Consider the following 15,695-nt stretch of genomic DNA (forward strand, 5'->3'; position numbering starts at 1 on the left):
TTGCTTCCATCAAAGGTCAAAAATGGGGCTGCAACAAATATGAAATTCCAGTAAAAAGAAGAAATGCTCACATCCCACGACCAAGTGAAAAGCATGATATAACAGCAGTTAATAGGATCATAGCTGCGTGGTCTGCTTCAAATGGCTTCAGAGCCAATTAGCAAATCAACATCACCTGCCCTTTGAAGAATGAAGCAAGTCTAAGCCAGGCAAACCTGTGACTGGCCATCCAAATGTGTAGGTGGACTACGAAAGGTTTTTAAGCTATAGCATGAAGCTAGCTTAAATCATATGTTACTTAGAAACTGATAGTGAAAAATACGGAAAGAATACCAGTGTGTTTCCTATGATACCAGGAAACTCTTGGGTGGGTGAGACAGCTTAAAAGGAAAATCGCTTGCAGCAACACGAACCTGACTACTAAACTCATCCTCTTGGTTGACCCATGGTCTCAAGAGAGAACTGACTCCGAAAACGTTGTCCTCCGTCTCCACAGGAGTACACACGGACACGCACACACGCGCGTACACACAAGCTTAGAATACCTTTAGATTTATATACAGAAAGCCTTTTGCATTCCAACCTCTCCATTCAACATTTAAGAACTCCCTTTTTAAAGACACCATACTTTAACTGGAGTCATGCTGCCATCTAGTGGACATTCCTCAGAACTGAGGTATTTCTTGTTCTGGAGAAATCTCGACAGGGATCCAATACAGTTTTTCCCGAGGGCAGCATTTTTCACACTAGCCCTGGTTCCTGGCTTAGTAAAAAGATATTTTCAAATGTGTCAGTCACACTCAGTGATCTGGAGTAGAATTTCTGTGTTTCAGCTTTTGTCCAAAATTGAGAAGACTCAGTAGAGAAAATTTGTCTCCCCAAGCCCCAGGAAAGTAGTGCCCCAGAGACCAAGCATTCTGTCCCCTTTTTCTCAGCTCTGCTGTGTGCCTTTGAGGAAACAGACCTCAAATGGATAGCGAAGGACCCTGACATGTCACTTTCTTTCCATTCTTGTTGTTCCCAGACAACTGTAAACACTGCTGTGTGATGAACGTGGTACCATTAGGAAAGGGACATGTCACCTCCAGCTTTCACACACATCAATGTAGTTGCAAAGCTACACCATGAGGGAGAAATCAGAGAAATGGCCCCTTCCTCAAAGAAGGAGCCAGTGTCATTTCATATCTCATATGTCTCAGATTGTCATCTTGCTCAGTGAATCCTGAGCAAGACTCACTCATCGGGGGACGCGCACATGTAGGTATATCATGTGCGAATCCTGTTACCTTAAAATCAAGGCAATGTTCTGCCATGGTGACAAATCAAAGACAACTGTAAGATTTCTCACATTTTCATTTACCTTCGTCCGTTGATAATGGGCTTTTAGTGCTATCAAGAACCAAATGGCCTCAATGTTCTCCCTTCGGGTTCTCTTTCAGCTCTTTAAGGAACAATAACTTTAAAACAATACCTTTAAGAACAATCCAAGAAGGCACGTGGGAGGAAATGGAAAAGGTAAATGATGTAATTATATTAATCTCAAATTTTTTTAAAATCATTTTAAAAGCTAAATAAAATTCCCAAGCCAAAGATCCAGGGCATGGGTGTTAAAATGTTAATTTTCTATGGACCCTCAAGGCTTTTTAGAAGTCCTAAAAGGTAGGACTATCAGAGCCATCACTATCAAGGCCCTACATCCCAGTCCCTGCACCCCACAAAATAAACAGATACAATTCTGAATAGGACATTGTGTTAAAATGCAGAATGTAGAATGATGCCTGTGTACACAGATGACAGTAATGTCACCACACACCTACGTGTCAGTAAAGAGCTGAAAGGGAATACAAAGGGAGAACATTGAGGCTTTGGTTACATATAAGAGTTGGGAGTCAGTCCCAAGAGGACATGTGTGGCACATACTCACTTATATGTAGATATTAGCCATAAAACGCAGAATACCCATGCTACACTTCACAGACACACACACACAAAAAAAAGGCTAAACAAGGAAGGCCCAACCAAGGAAACTTGAATCCTACTTAGAAAGAGGAATAAAACAGTCATAAGAGGAAGATGGAGGGAGGGAACAGGGAGGGGTTATGGGGGGAATTGGGGGATTCAGGATCAGGTGTGGGGAGGAACAAGAGAGATAGCCAGATGACCATGAGAACTTACAGAAATCTGCAACTGACTGGGCTGGAGTTGGGAGCATCTCCAGGATAACACAGAGACCTAGGATAAGGGAAGCACGAAGAATCAAGTGGGTTTACCTTAGCTGTGCCTCATAGCACTGGGGATATGGGATCTGAAGAGGATCCAGTCAGTAGCCAGGCAGGAATCCCAGTGGAATGATAGAGACACCAACTCACCCACAAAACTTTCAACCCAAAATTTATCCTGTCTACAAGAAATACAGGCACGGGGGAAGGAGCAGAGTCTAAGGGAATGGCCAACCAATAACCAGCCCAACTTGAGACCCATCCCACGGGCAAGCACCAGTTCCTGACACTCACTATCAATGATACTCTTTATGCTTGCAGACAGGAGCATGCTTTCCTCTGAGAGGCTCCACCCAACAGCTGACTCAGACAGATACAGATACCCACAGCCAAACAGTGGATGGAGCTTGGGGACTCTTATAGAAGAAGAGGAAGAAGGTTTGTGGCCTCTAAGGGGATAAGAACTCCACCAGAAGACCAGCAGAGTCAACTAACCTAGACTCTTGCAGCTCTCAGAGTCTGAACCACCAACCAAAGAGCTTATATGGGCGCAAGTCAGGCCTCCTGCACATATGTAGCAGATGTGCAACTTGGTCTTCATGTGGGTTCCAAAAACTGGAGTGGGGGCTATCCCAAAAGCTGTTGCCTGCCTCTGGTACATGTTCTTCTAGCTGCTGTGCCTTGGTTGGCCTCAGAGGAAGAGGAAGCAGCTAGCTTCATAAAGACTTGAAGTGCCAGGGTGAGGGGCACAGCCAGGATAGGGGTGGGGAAAGGATTGTGACAGGGAGGGGGGGACCGGGATGGGGACAGGGAGGGGGGGACCGGGATGGGGACAGGGAGGGGGATGTAAAGCTAATAAGTAAAAATAATTTAAAAAAAAGAATTGGAAGTAAATTGTATTTATATTTTTTTAATTTCCTTTGTTATAATGATTCTTACAGAAAATATTTCAATCTATCAGGCAGGATGAAGATATTTGATCTATTTAAAATTCCTGTCTTCAATGATTAAAATAAGCAACTTTTCATTCTAAAAAACAAAACAAAACAAAACAAAAACCAATAGTTTATTACTGCAACCTTGTAGCAACAGCACCCATTTGCTGAGTGCATAGTATATTCCAGGCTCGAACCAAGTACATCCCACACATTATCCCACTTAACCGGCACAATACTCATAGCATTAGTACACTAATTCTTTTCACACACGGGAAACAGAATGCCCAAAGAAATCACATTGCCCACGATCCGGGAGCCACCAAGAGCCAAGCTGCAGACTGCCTGCCTGCTGGGCTGATGACTTTCATAGAAGAATTCCAACATATACCATGCAATGCATTCTGAAACAACCACATAAAGAGTACCAGGAAAATAAAGGTTGGGTAACGTTTTCTACACCATTTACCAGTATGAGCATGCCCCAAAGCTTCATTTAGACAGTTCTTATTAGTAAAATAAATAAATAAAAGCAAGCTTAGGACCCAATCATGCTTCTTACTCTGCCTAGCTCTCAGATGTATTTATTAGGTGCCAGGAAACTAGGTGGTACTTATGAAAGTGGACTTTTATTGGGTTTTATATAGCTCTGACAGTGTCCCTGTGAATTTTATATTTGCATCTATTTTCATCCTGGAAACATCACTCATGTGAGTCTTTCGCATAGGTTTCTGTGTATCATGTCTGACTAGTGTCTAATGACTGGGAGTCAGCAGCTGATACTGACACCACCCAGTGCAATGGATAGAGATGGGTGGTGTTGACCCCATAAATGTTACAAGATAGAAAGGCATGGCTGTAAAGCCATATAAGCTCTCAGGAAAACACTGTACTAGGGTCTTGTCATTCAGCCATTCAGAATCTCCCATGAAAACCTCATCTAACAAAACCAGTATCCATGTCAGCCTGTGTAAACAAAGTCACCTTTATTGAATTGCACTTTCCTTGTTGGTTGGCTATTTAAAGACCAGGCTTCCTTATGTAGCTCAGTCTGCCCTTGAACTTGCCATGTAGCCTAGCCTAGGCCCTACCTCATGAACTTCCTGTCTCATCCTCCAGAGGAACATGATTACAGGTACACGTAACCAAAGCAGCTATAAACTATTCCTTGAGGTCTCTGAATCAAAATTTTGTTGAAAAGAACTGGCATCCAAGCCTCTACAGAAATCATGCCCTCGTCTCTACATTTCTGCCTGCTAAAATGAGGGCAAAGAGGATAATAGGGAGATAGAAAGTCCTCACAGGATGACAACCAGGCAGGAAATCCAAGGTAAAGGAGCAGTCTAGATTATTTGCTGAGTTGAGAATGGAGGGTAGCCATGTTTGGATAGAAACCCTTGGCATTTAATAAGAAGCCCTGGCATTCTCAAACTCCTTACAATAGATGAGATTGGCTGTGATTCCCATCTCATTTTAGTCTTCCATAAACTGGGTCCCTACGTTTCTACTATTTTGAATCCAGGGTTGCTCCTGCTGAACTAGCTCTTTCTACGTGACCCCAGCATCCATTCTACTGTGGAATGCCACAGTTCTCCTAAGGAAAAACACTTGGATTCCTCCTTCTACATAAACTGTTCTGTTTCTCTGCTTTTGTCTCTGCCTCTCCCTTTCTCTGTGTGTCTTTCTCACACATATACAAAGACACACACCTGTTCACATATGTATGTCCTTATAACTATTCATGCATACAGATTCATACACACATATACCTTATATATCGCTTTAGAAAATATGCTTGTGGGGGGTTACAACAAATTTAATCAAAGACCAGAAAACTAAGAGTGACATCACTAAAAGCCAGCCCCTGGGATGAGCAGCTGTCATCCCTGTGCACAACATTCCTTGGGCTCCCCCACCTCCGGCAGGGCCACCTCAATGGCCTTTGGACATCATTCTAGCCTGTCTCTCTTTTCCTTGTTCGCTAGTATCAAGGTCTCAAGTACAGATATTTTTAAATCCTTTCAGCCCCTAGACTCCTGAAAGCCCTCTCAAAGCAGATACTTTCCGAAAATAGCTCCTTTCCCAGCAATAACTCTAGTAGCAGATTTAAAAAAAAATTAATCTACCATTTACCTTTATTTCCAATTAATTTTTCTATGACTTGATATTTGATGGCCAGGACAATAAGGATATGCTGTACTCTGGATTTGGTAAATCCTGGCAACAAAAACCACCATTAAAGCAATTTAAGGCTATTCCATCTTTATGAGCATTTCACTAATATAAAGCACTTTGCTGGCTAGGGTTGTGTTAAAACACAGGGGTCCTGTATATTCCTTGGCCTAGAACTGAAACTACCAAGAGGCCCAGCTCCTTTCAAAGATAGCTGGACATCTACCAACAACAAAATTTGAAGCCTTGAAGACAGATGTTCAATAACAAAGAGGACTGTTGGCGCAAGGCTCCAAGTACGATTCCGTGACAAAACAGAGAGGGCTGCAGAAGACTACATAGTGAGAACTAAAGAAAGTCTTGCCAAGCAGAAGGGATTTCAAAAATAATCAGTAAGAGTGGGCATAGAGGGGACCAGCTGGGGTGTCACTTTCAAACCTCAGTTGAGCATGCCAGGAACTGAAATGGAGCAGAGTAGGAAAAAAATAGAACCAAGTTGTCAGCAAATGCAAGCTCAGAGTACCAGGTGTCATCTTCACATAGCCCAAAGAGGGGAACAGAAGGAGACAACCAGCACCCTGAACCTAGGACCTGACTCACTGGGCCAGTTCAGGTCAAAACACTGAAGACTATATACAAAAAGCCTGTCTCCTAATGCCTCTGTTTGCCTGGATCATCCTGACTCCCCTCTGCCCACCTCCTGCTCAGGCCATAATTGCTGTCAACACACCTACCCACTCACTTCTCATTAACAAAAGAGCAGCTCTGCTTTTGTTGGGTCCATGTGAAAAGCTAGTGAGTTTCTGACACTGCTCAGGGCAGCAGCTGAGCCACGTCTACACTGTTGTCTTAGTGAGGGGACTCCAAGATTTCACCCGTCTTGCCCAAGGGAATAAGACCAAAGGATACAGAGCCAAGGTGCAGGTGTATGTATGATTATGATTTTGTTGTTGTTGTTGTTTTTTTTTGTATTTATTTTTTATTAGATATTTTCTTTATTTACATGTCATATGATTTCTCCTTTCCCAGTTTCCCCCAACAAACAAACAAACAAACAAACAAAAACAGCAAGAACAAACCCCTGTTGTCTTCCCCCTCCCCATGCTTGTCACCCCACCCTCTCCCACTTATTGGCCCTGGCATTCCCCTACACTGGGGCACAGAACCTTCACAGGGCCAAGGGCCTCTCCTCCCATTGATGATCGACTTTGTAATCCTCTACTATACACATGCTGCCAGAACAATCAGTCCCACCATGTATAATCCTTGGTTGGTGGTTGAGTCCCTGGGAGCTCTTTTAGTTCTGTCAGATTGTCAAATTGATTATAGAAACCGTTCTCTCCTCTTCTTCCTCTTCCTCCTCTTCCTCTTCCTCCTCTTCTTCCTCCTCCTTTTCTTCTTCCTCCTCTTCCTCCTCCTCCTCTTCTTCTTCCTCCTCCTCTTCCTCCTCTTCCTCCTCTTCCTCCTCCTCTTCCTCTTCTTCCTCCTCCTCTTCTTCCTCCCTCTCCCTCTATATATAATTATAGACAAGGAGGCTTTGAACATGAAAGGTATTTGGGGGAGACACTGGACAGGGAGGACATGGGATGGGTCAGAGGAAGGTGGAAAAACAAATTACTAAAATTAAATTAAAATTTAAAAAGGGGGGAAAGGAATTTTTTTTTTAATTTAAAGGAAATGTTTAAGGGAAAATTTTAAAAAACAAAGGGAAAAATATTACATGCATGCCATCACGCTCAGCCTTGAGGCACCAGACTCCTCCATCCCAGGTCAGTGTCTCCACTGGCCATTCGCTATCTTTACTGGTTATCTGGGCCACAGTCTAACAGGTGACAAACAGAAGCCTTGGTGTTCTACCCCAACTCTGCTCACCTCGCCCTTGGTCATTTCAGGAGAAGAAAGGCCATTCTTCCAGAGGCTGGTGAAAATCTTCAGGCCCTCCTTGGACTTTGTTCTTTCTGATATGCCTGAAATCTGGACCATCAGAAAAGCTTCTTTCATCTACCTTGTAATTATATCAGAACCCAGCCGCTATCACAATAGTTGCTGAGACCACAGTGCCAGTCAGCATTCATTGGTATCGGGACCATTGAAGGAACTTCCTGACTGGTCTCCACAATTCCATGTTTCTGCAGCATGCTACTCCAGAAAAACACTTTTTGTCTGTCTGTCTTTCTTTCTGGGCATCCCAAGGTATCATTTCTATGCACAGCACTTCTGAGGGTTCCCACCTTGCCCAGCATGAATTCCTACACTATCTGGCCCCCGCTATTTGTTATTCCTTTAAAATTACTAGAGCTTAACACCGTAGCTGTGTAGCATCCCCCAGAGCAGTCGCATGCTCCTTATAGAGATCTTATTGGAATACAGGCATGAGCAAAGGTTCACTCTTTGACTACACTTCAGTCACTATCCTCTCAACTATGCCACTATCAATCTGTCTCCAAGACTATTAAGCTCAAATTTGGCAAGACCTCCACACTAAGTCAGTTTAATAAGACTCTTCTCGCCTTTGATATCATTCAAATTCATCATCTAAGTATTTGGCATCCTTTTCAAAACATTTCTATTAGGCTGGCTTAACACGAGTCTCCTTCCCTTGACAGTCAATCATGTTCCTCTTGGGAGTTTTCTATCCCCAAGAGTCTTTCTGCTGTATTTGTCTGAGTAGACCCATAGCAAAATCTCCCCCCCCCCCTTACTGTAACTTGAATGCAGGCTTCGTGTCGTTTTTAAACAAGCAGCCAGTGCAAATTTTTTCCCTTACACCATTAATTTGCCGGCTGTCCATGGTGACATACTTAAGTGGTTCAAGGGCAGAGTTGAGTAGTTAAAACAGAATGCATAATCTTCAAAACCTAAAATATCTACTCTCTAACCACTGAAGCTTATGATGCCTGCTATGGATAGTGAACACCACAAAAAAATTAAAAAATTTGTAGATTCTTGGTAAACAGTGATTAAATAAATACTAAAACTGGGATAAAATTACAAAGTAGCAACTGGGTTCCTAACAAAGGGATCTGGTTGGGACATCTAAGTAAATACTGCTTTACTGTCGTGATTATAATGATACAGTAGTAGGACACCTCTCTCTAAATATGAAGTTAAAGTCTTTGATGCTACAAATAGTGTCTGCTTCCGAAGGAAGGAGATGTGAGCTTATTTTCAAGGAAGAGCATACTTTAATTTAGGGAAAGTATCCTACTCAAATATAAATAGTGTCCCATCTGGTACTGTCAGGAACTGTGACAGCTGAGCAACCAAATGCTTATGCTCCTGGGTGCTAGTTCATTTAATAAGGCAAATGGGGGGGGGGGGGGGCGTTCTGTAGAGCTGCAGGTTTTATAGTAAGGTGAAGTGAAACTATTTCTCCCTCTCTCCCTTTCTCCTCTCTCTGTGTCTGTCTCTCTGTCTCCCTGTCTCTCTCACCTCTCTCTCTTCCTCTCTCTCTCTCTGTCTCTCTCTCTCCCTGTCTCCCTGTCTCTCTCAGCTCTGTCTCTCTCTCTCTCTGTCTCTCTCTGTGTCTCCTCTCCCCCTCCCCATGGGGAAAGCTGAGGGAAGCATTACAGTCTCTGTGCAAAAGAGGATCCAAAGTTATACCAATGTTGGATACAGAGCTGCCCCTTGGGCCGGCTGATGGCTGGCCGGGAAGCAAGGAGGAAAGTGGCCTTGTGGAAGCCAATGTGGAAAAAGCCTAGACCTACAGTGACCAATAAGGATTTTTACGTTATTCTCTGTGGTTTTCTTGTCTCTGAGATGCTTCTCTAAGCTACCAAGGCAAATGGCCCAGGTGAAAGATGTCATGGTAAGGTCTGGGTGACAACAATGTAGAAACATCATGTAGAGGCTTGGAGAATGACAGAAAGAACTGGTCCTGAGTACAGCTGAGAAACAGCCCTGATAGAACATCCCAGAATTATATTGGAGACAGGATTTCTAAACTTAGAATAGGCATAATGTTACAATGTAGATGTTGGGGGGGGGGGCGGATGTGATCTTATTTTAAAACACAACCCATTGTCTTTTTCCTACTTCCTACTTCATTGTGAAGAGGTTTCTTGAAGTCTTATCCCAGTAGACAATTCTGTTTCAGAAAATCTAAAAAACAAAAAAAAAAGGAAGCAAGCAAACAAACAAAACCCAGAATGCCACCCCTTCCGAAGCATTCACCAGAAGCCTAAGAACCTGCACCTGCCACACTCACGCTATGAAAGCAGCTTCACAGGGCTTCCCTGAGCCCCGTGCCTCTCCTTAGATCTTGTTCCACACTTTAGCCGTGTCCGAGCATGAGCTGAGGAGACAACAGATGTCTCTAATTCGTTCCTGTAAAAGTAGAGATGAGAGTGGTTCAGGCATCCTTTACAGATCTTGGAGCAGTCCCTTCTGAGAGATGCTCTTCTCTATCGGGAGGACCAACATCTTACATCCATAAGAGAAATGATTTAACAGGGAGGAGTTCTGGCTCTAATTTCTGTTTCCTAAACTATGGGGAGGTAGGCAGATTGCAAGCATTACACAGAGTGCTCACTACTTTGCAGTCTCAGTTGTAGAGTATTACTGGAAATCTAGGGAAAGTGACTCTACTCTGTACCCGGCTATCAGCCACGCCTTTTCATTTTTATCTTTTTAATGGCTTAAGAACAAAACTTTCCTATTTTCTGGGCAGACCACTCTTTATCCTTAGCTTGAGTTCTTAAAGCTCTGTGACATCTCGTTTGATAAAAGAAAACAGCTTGGGTCTGTGAACAGTCAGAGCACACACTCACTGGGATGAAGTATATACCCTCCAAATTTCAATGCTGGTCCACCCAAAAGTGTGATGGAATTAAACAGAATATATGGCCTCTGGGGCAATAAGGTATAGATGAAGTCACAGATATAGGTGGTGTTAGAGCTGTATAAGGAAAGACACCAGAGAGCTGGCTTTCTCTCTACCTTATATGGACACTGCAAAAGGCAAGAATTTACAAAAAGGAAAGAGAGCCCTTCCCACATACAGGACCTGCCAGAAGCTTGACCTTGGACTTCCAGTATCCAGACATATGAATAATAAAGGTCTGTTTCCCAGTCTGCGGCATTCTGTTACAACAGCTCAATATGAGATACCAACAGCTGCCAGATCAAGAAAATAAAGGCATTTTAGACTGCACTGGCAGAGAGACCAGATGCAAGGAGCTCGTCCCTCTGTTTCCTGAACCAGCCGCAGGACATATTCAATATTTATCAAGTTCCAGAATAAGAGTTATTTGGGAATGTAGGATGGATCCAGTCCCACCTCCTCATGCCATTAGAGTGGCTATTAGTTTCAGGAAAAAATGGATCTGAAAATAAGCCCTTAGGCCACAAAGGCAAGACCAGCAAAGGAACCACAGGTAGTTGAGAGAAACAGGGCATTCAGACGGATAATACCTGTCTTCAGTTTGTGAAGGGCAGACTATATCGACAGGACACTGTCAGAACACTATCAGACAGTTCCATTGGTCTGATCATCCATGTCAGAAGAAAAAGGTAGGTATAGTGCCACGTTTGTGAAGCTAGCACTGAAGAAGTAGAGACAAGTGGATCCTTGGAAATCACAGGCAGCCAGTCTAGACTATGTGTTGAGTCACAGTCTCAATAAATAAGGGAAACAGTATCTGAAGAATTACCTAAGTTGTCTTCTGGTAGCTTGAGTGTGCACACACACACACACATGCACACACACACACACAAACACATGCAAGCACGCATTCATGCATGTGCACACACACATACACACACACACGCATACACGCACACATACACATACACATACAAGCACGCATGCATGCATGCATGTACACACACACATACACACATACATGAAAGCACGCATGCATGCATGCACACGCACACATGCACATTTACACATATATGGTCGCAGACATTTTCACACACACACACAAAAGATTCCAATCACAATATTGAGAGTTGACAAAGGAAAGTTACATTAGTCTTTCACATAGCATTCAGAAAATCGTGACAGGTATGATTTGACACCCTGAGTATCTCGGAATCCCCAAAATATCCCATCAGAGACAATACCACTTCCCAAAACTGTTCATGACACCGGCCTCTAATCTATTGTAGAGCTTAAAAGTATAAAAAGAATCAGGCCTTCTTTGAGTTCTGACCCAGAGCTAGAATCAGTTGTGAAAGTTCTACAAAGGCAGATCTGTGGGTTCAAAATCATTACTAATGACTCTAACTCCTGAAGACACGAAGCATGTCTGTGGATGAAGAGAGGTACCTGCCACTGAACAGGCCGGGTGGAAATCACACCAGCAAAGCAAGAGCTACAGAAGTATGTGTTCATCTAGGCTCCACCGTGACCTCCAAATAACTCAACAATTTGTTAATCCCATTGGGAAAAGGAAACCACTCAGCTGGATGCTGCATGTTCATGATGCCTGTTAAACCATGTCCAGGGGGCCACAGGTCATTCTGAGAGAGGAGCGCTTCGTTAAGGAGGGCCATTTAGGAAAACCACTGATATGCCAAATCATCCATTTGCTGTTCAGTCCTATAGTCAAAGTTTGGGGTTCATGCTGTGTCACCCATGGGGGAAAGAAGATTGCTGTAAAAAAATGAGTCAAAAACCATTTGGGGAGGGAGGGGGTCTGAATGATAAGGAGAAACAATTTATTCCTTCCAAACTCCATGGCCAATGCTGAATTTGTGGTTGCCATGGTGACCTGAGCTGGCGCCTGCTTCCTGCTAGGATACCCCCCCTACTCCCTGCTGGGGTACAGTGAGCTTCTAAGCTTGGAAGACACTCAGCTTCCCTTCAGGGACCTCAAAGCCCTTCTCCCAGACGTGAGCTATGTTTTGCTTTAGTCAAAAGGAATTTTAAAAAGGAGGAACTTCAAAACCTTGCCTTGTGTTCTTCAAATATATTTTAACAGCTTTGTAAAATGCTCACATTATAAACAAGTACATTTATATGTACACAAGTATTACATACTACAAAGTAAAACTATCTGAAATTCTATTTAAAGAGGGTCTTTGTATGTACCAAACACTGAAAAATGCTGTTATCTTCCTTCAAGTATACAGGAACTAAAAGGGACACATTTTACTAATTCATTTAATTCTTTTTTTTTAACTTTTTTTTATTGATATTTTATTTACATGTCATATGATTTTTCCTTTTAAACTCCAGGCAAGTAAGTTGCCTGCTACTGTGACTACTTTATTATCGTAGTTCACAAATACCAAAAGGATGTACTGAGTTTCAGTACCACATGGCTACTGAGTTTCAGTACCATATGGCTAGGAAAGGAGTAAGATTCCGCTCCTCACTCCTGAAGTCCACGAAGCCTTTTTGCACTTAATGGCCGCAGGTGTTTTGATGGTTTGATGGCGATGCCTGGTTGCCAGCTAGACTACATCTGGAATGAACTATAATCAAGAATGGAAGGCACACCTGGGAGAGGTTTTCTGCTTGGAGAGGGTGAATCCACTTCTAGTCCGGACCTTAGAGGTGGGCAGATAACAGGTCTTTGATCCTGATCTTAAAGCAGGAAGACACATCTTTAGTCTGGGCCACACCTGCTGGAAGCCTATATAAGGATATGGAAGGAGGAAGCTTTTGCTCTTCGCCTGCTTCCCTCACCTTGCTAGCACATCCATTCTTACATGGCATTGGAGCCTACTTCTTTGGGATTCCAGCATACACAGAAGACTGGCTGAGATACCCAGCCTGGTGGGACTAAGCAACTACTAGATTCTTAGACTTTCCATTCACAGCCAGCCATTGTTGGATTAGGTGAACTGTAGCCTATAAGTCATTCCAATAAATATGTATATATGTATACATATAATGTTATATAGTTATATAGAGATATTATATAGATATATATATAACTTTATTTATACACACATATCATTCAATAATTTATGTGACTCTCTAGAGAATTCTAATATAGATATCTTAGAGCAACAATAAATTTTCAAAAGTAGTATAATAGTGTGACATAAACGTACCACTGTCTATCCTTCTGTCCCCTTTCGATGGGCATTAAATGGTTGGCAACAATTACTGGCAATGATGTGCAACAGTAATAGACTTGCTTAGCTAGATCTGTTGTATCCCTATTAGGTCATCTCCTTCTTCAGGAGATACCCCTGGCAGTAAAGTAAGCAATTCAGAGGCCTCACTCTCCCATGACTTAAGAAAAGCAAGGTGAGCTGAGCAGTGGTGGTGCATACCTTTAATCCCAGCACTTGGGAAGCAGAGGCAGATGGATTTCCAAGATTGAGGCCAGCCTAGTCTACAGAGTGAGTTCCAGGACAGCCAGGGCTATACAGAAAAACCCCATCTCAAAAGAAAAAAAGAAAGGAAAGGAGAGGAAAGAAAAGAGAAGAAAAGAAAAGAAAAGGGAAGGGAAGAAAAAGAAAGAAAAGAAAAGCAAGGTGAATGGCCCCTGAGGTATTCCAACCATGGTTGACTTTCAGTCCCCACATGTATGTGCACCCAAGCTTATGTACACATACCAATACACACATACATACACACATATGCACAAAGAAAGAAACTATGCAAACTTAGAAGGAATGTATTCTTTACAAAATTGTCTTCAAGTCTCTCTTTATTCTAGTATCCTAGTATCATTACTTCTCTTCCCTTCTAGTGATGTCCCCTATGGGCAGTGAGACTCTAGGCTTCTACTTCTCCTTGTTTTTGTTTTCTTATGTGAATAATAACATCTGTCTTACAGGCTTCAGAGGATTAGATTGCACACAGAGAATACACTGTTTTCTTGATTCTCTATACTTCTTGCTGTCTGGTAAGAAGACTCATGTCCTTTCTTATTTCTAATGTTAAGAATGATTCTCTCTTCTGGATCTAGCATTCCGTCTACTCTCTCTTCTGCAGTGTTCTCTGAGCCTTGCGGGGTGTGTGTCTATAAATGTCTTATTTAAGGTTCAATCATCATTAGTTCTCAGTACCCTGAGCTTCTCTGCTTAAGGATAAAGAGTAGCTTCTAGCTAAGGGGACAAATGTAAACTTGGAGAGTCCAGCTTGGCACCAACAGAAAGTCACAAAGCAAAACAAAGGCATGTGAGGGAAGGGATCTTTAGAAACAAGAGAGATGGGAAGGAGATAAGAGAGGGTGGGGGTGGAATCGAATAGAATGTACTGAGTACATGGATAAAATTGTCAAAAAACAAAATATAGTCAATTTAAAGGGGGCATTCCGAGAAAAAAAATGGATCTAGACCTTTATTAGCTGGTATGCTAAAAATAACGTGTAGAATTCTTCCCAATATGATCTATTGCCATCTAACTGTTCATCCAGCATGTACACTGACTTCCGATAGCCACCTGTGCCATATGTGTTAAAAATTCACACACTTCCCTCTCCTTTTTCCATTAATACAGATAGTTACATTAGATTTCCTCTATTGATCTACCTTTGATCTGTTACACTGAACTTCAATTGGCTATGGTGCTGTCATTTTATCCATGGCTAGACCCTATTTATCTGCACTTCATTTGCAGTTTTCATATTAATATTCTTAGCAGGAGCAACTAACGTGTTGTTCTCAGCCGCCATTACCAGGGCTGTGTGTCCAGAGATAATTACAAGTGCCCTTTCTTGCTTGCTTTGTCAAATTACCCAGGGACTAGCTGCTCCTTAGTCAGCAGAATTGCTATGCTGGAAACTGTTTCTGCCTGATGTTTTATGGCAAATGGCTCAATTTCTTCCACGATAATTGGTCATTTTCATTTGCTTCCATTTCTTTTCAGTTAGTTCAACTCAGATCTTTTTGTAGAACAGTACTCATTTGGGGTCATTCTGCCATTTGTTGGCAGGTCATCCATCTCTGGGCATATGGTTAATAGAAAAACTATGCAACAAACAAACAAAAAAGGTTTGTTTAGTATTTATTACCTTAACTAATTAAATTGTAATTTAAAAGTGTTCAATGTTGAACACATTGATTTCTGTGTTTCATAGCTTTTCCTTTTATTGACCTTCTAAACTGGCTGAGGCTACTCTCTGAGGGTCATTGGTACACCTTCCAACAAGGGCAAGAGCCCATGGGTAAGGAAGGACACAGAAAGCTAAAGAGGGAGAAGTGTCTTCCAGAAGAAACTTCCTCTTCTACGAGAATGGTTCTCAGTCCTAACTACAGATCAAAATTACAGGCAGTGCTTATAAAATAAGAACCAATCCTCAAACCCCTCCCTAAAGCCAACCAAAAACAGATTCTCTGGAGTTAAAACCCAGGGATATGAATTTTAAGTCTCTTTCTAATGTGCACCCAGAGTTGATGGCAACTATACTCCACAAAAATGACAACAGCAGGGTGGGGAGACCAGAAAGCTCTTACAAGAATT

The sequence above is a fragment of the Mastomys coucha genome, unplaced genomic scaffold, assembly GCF_008632895.1.
Source record: "Mastomys coucha isolate ucsf_1 unplaced genomic scaffold, UCSF_Mcou_1 pScaffold6, whole genome shotgun sequence".
NCBI lineage: Eukaryota > Metazoa > Chordata > Mammalia > Rodentia > Muridae > Mastomys > Mastomys coucha.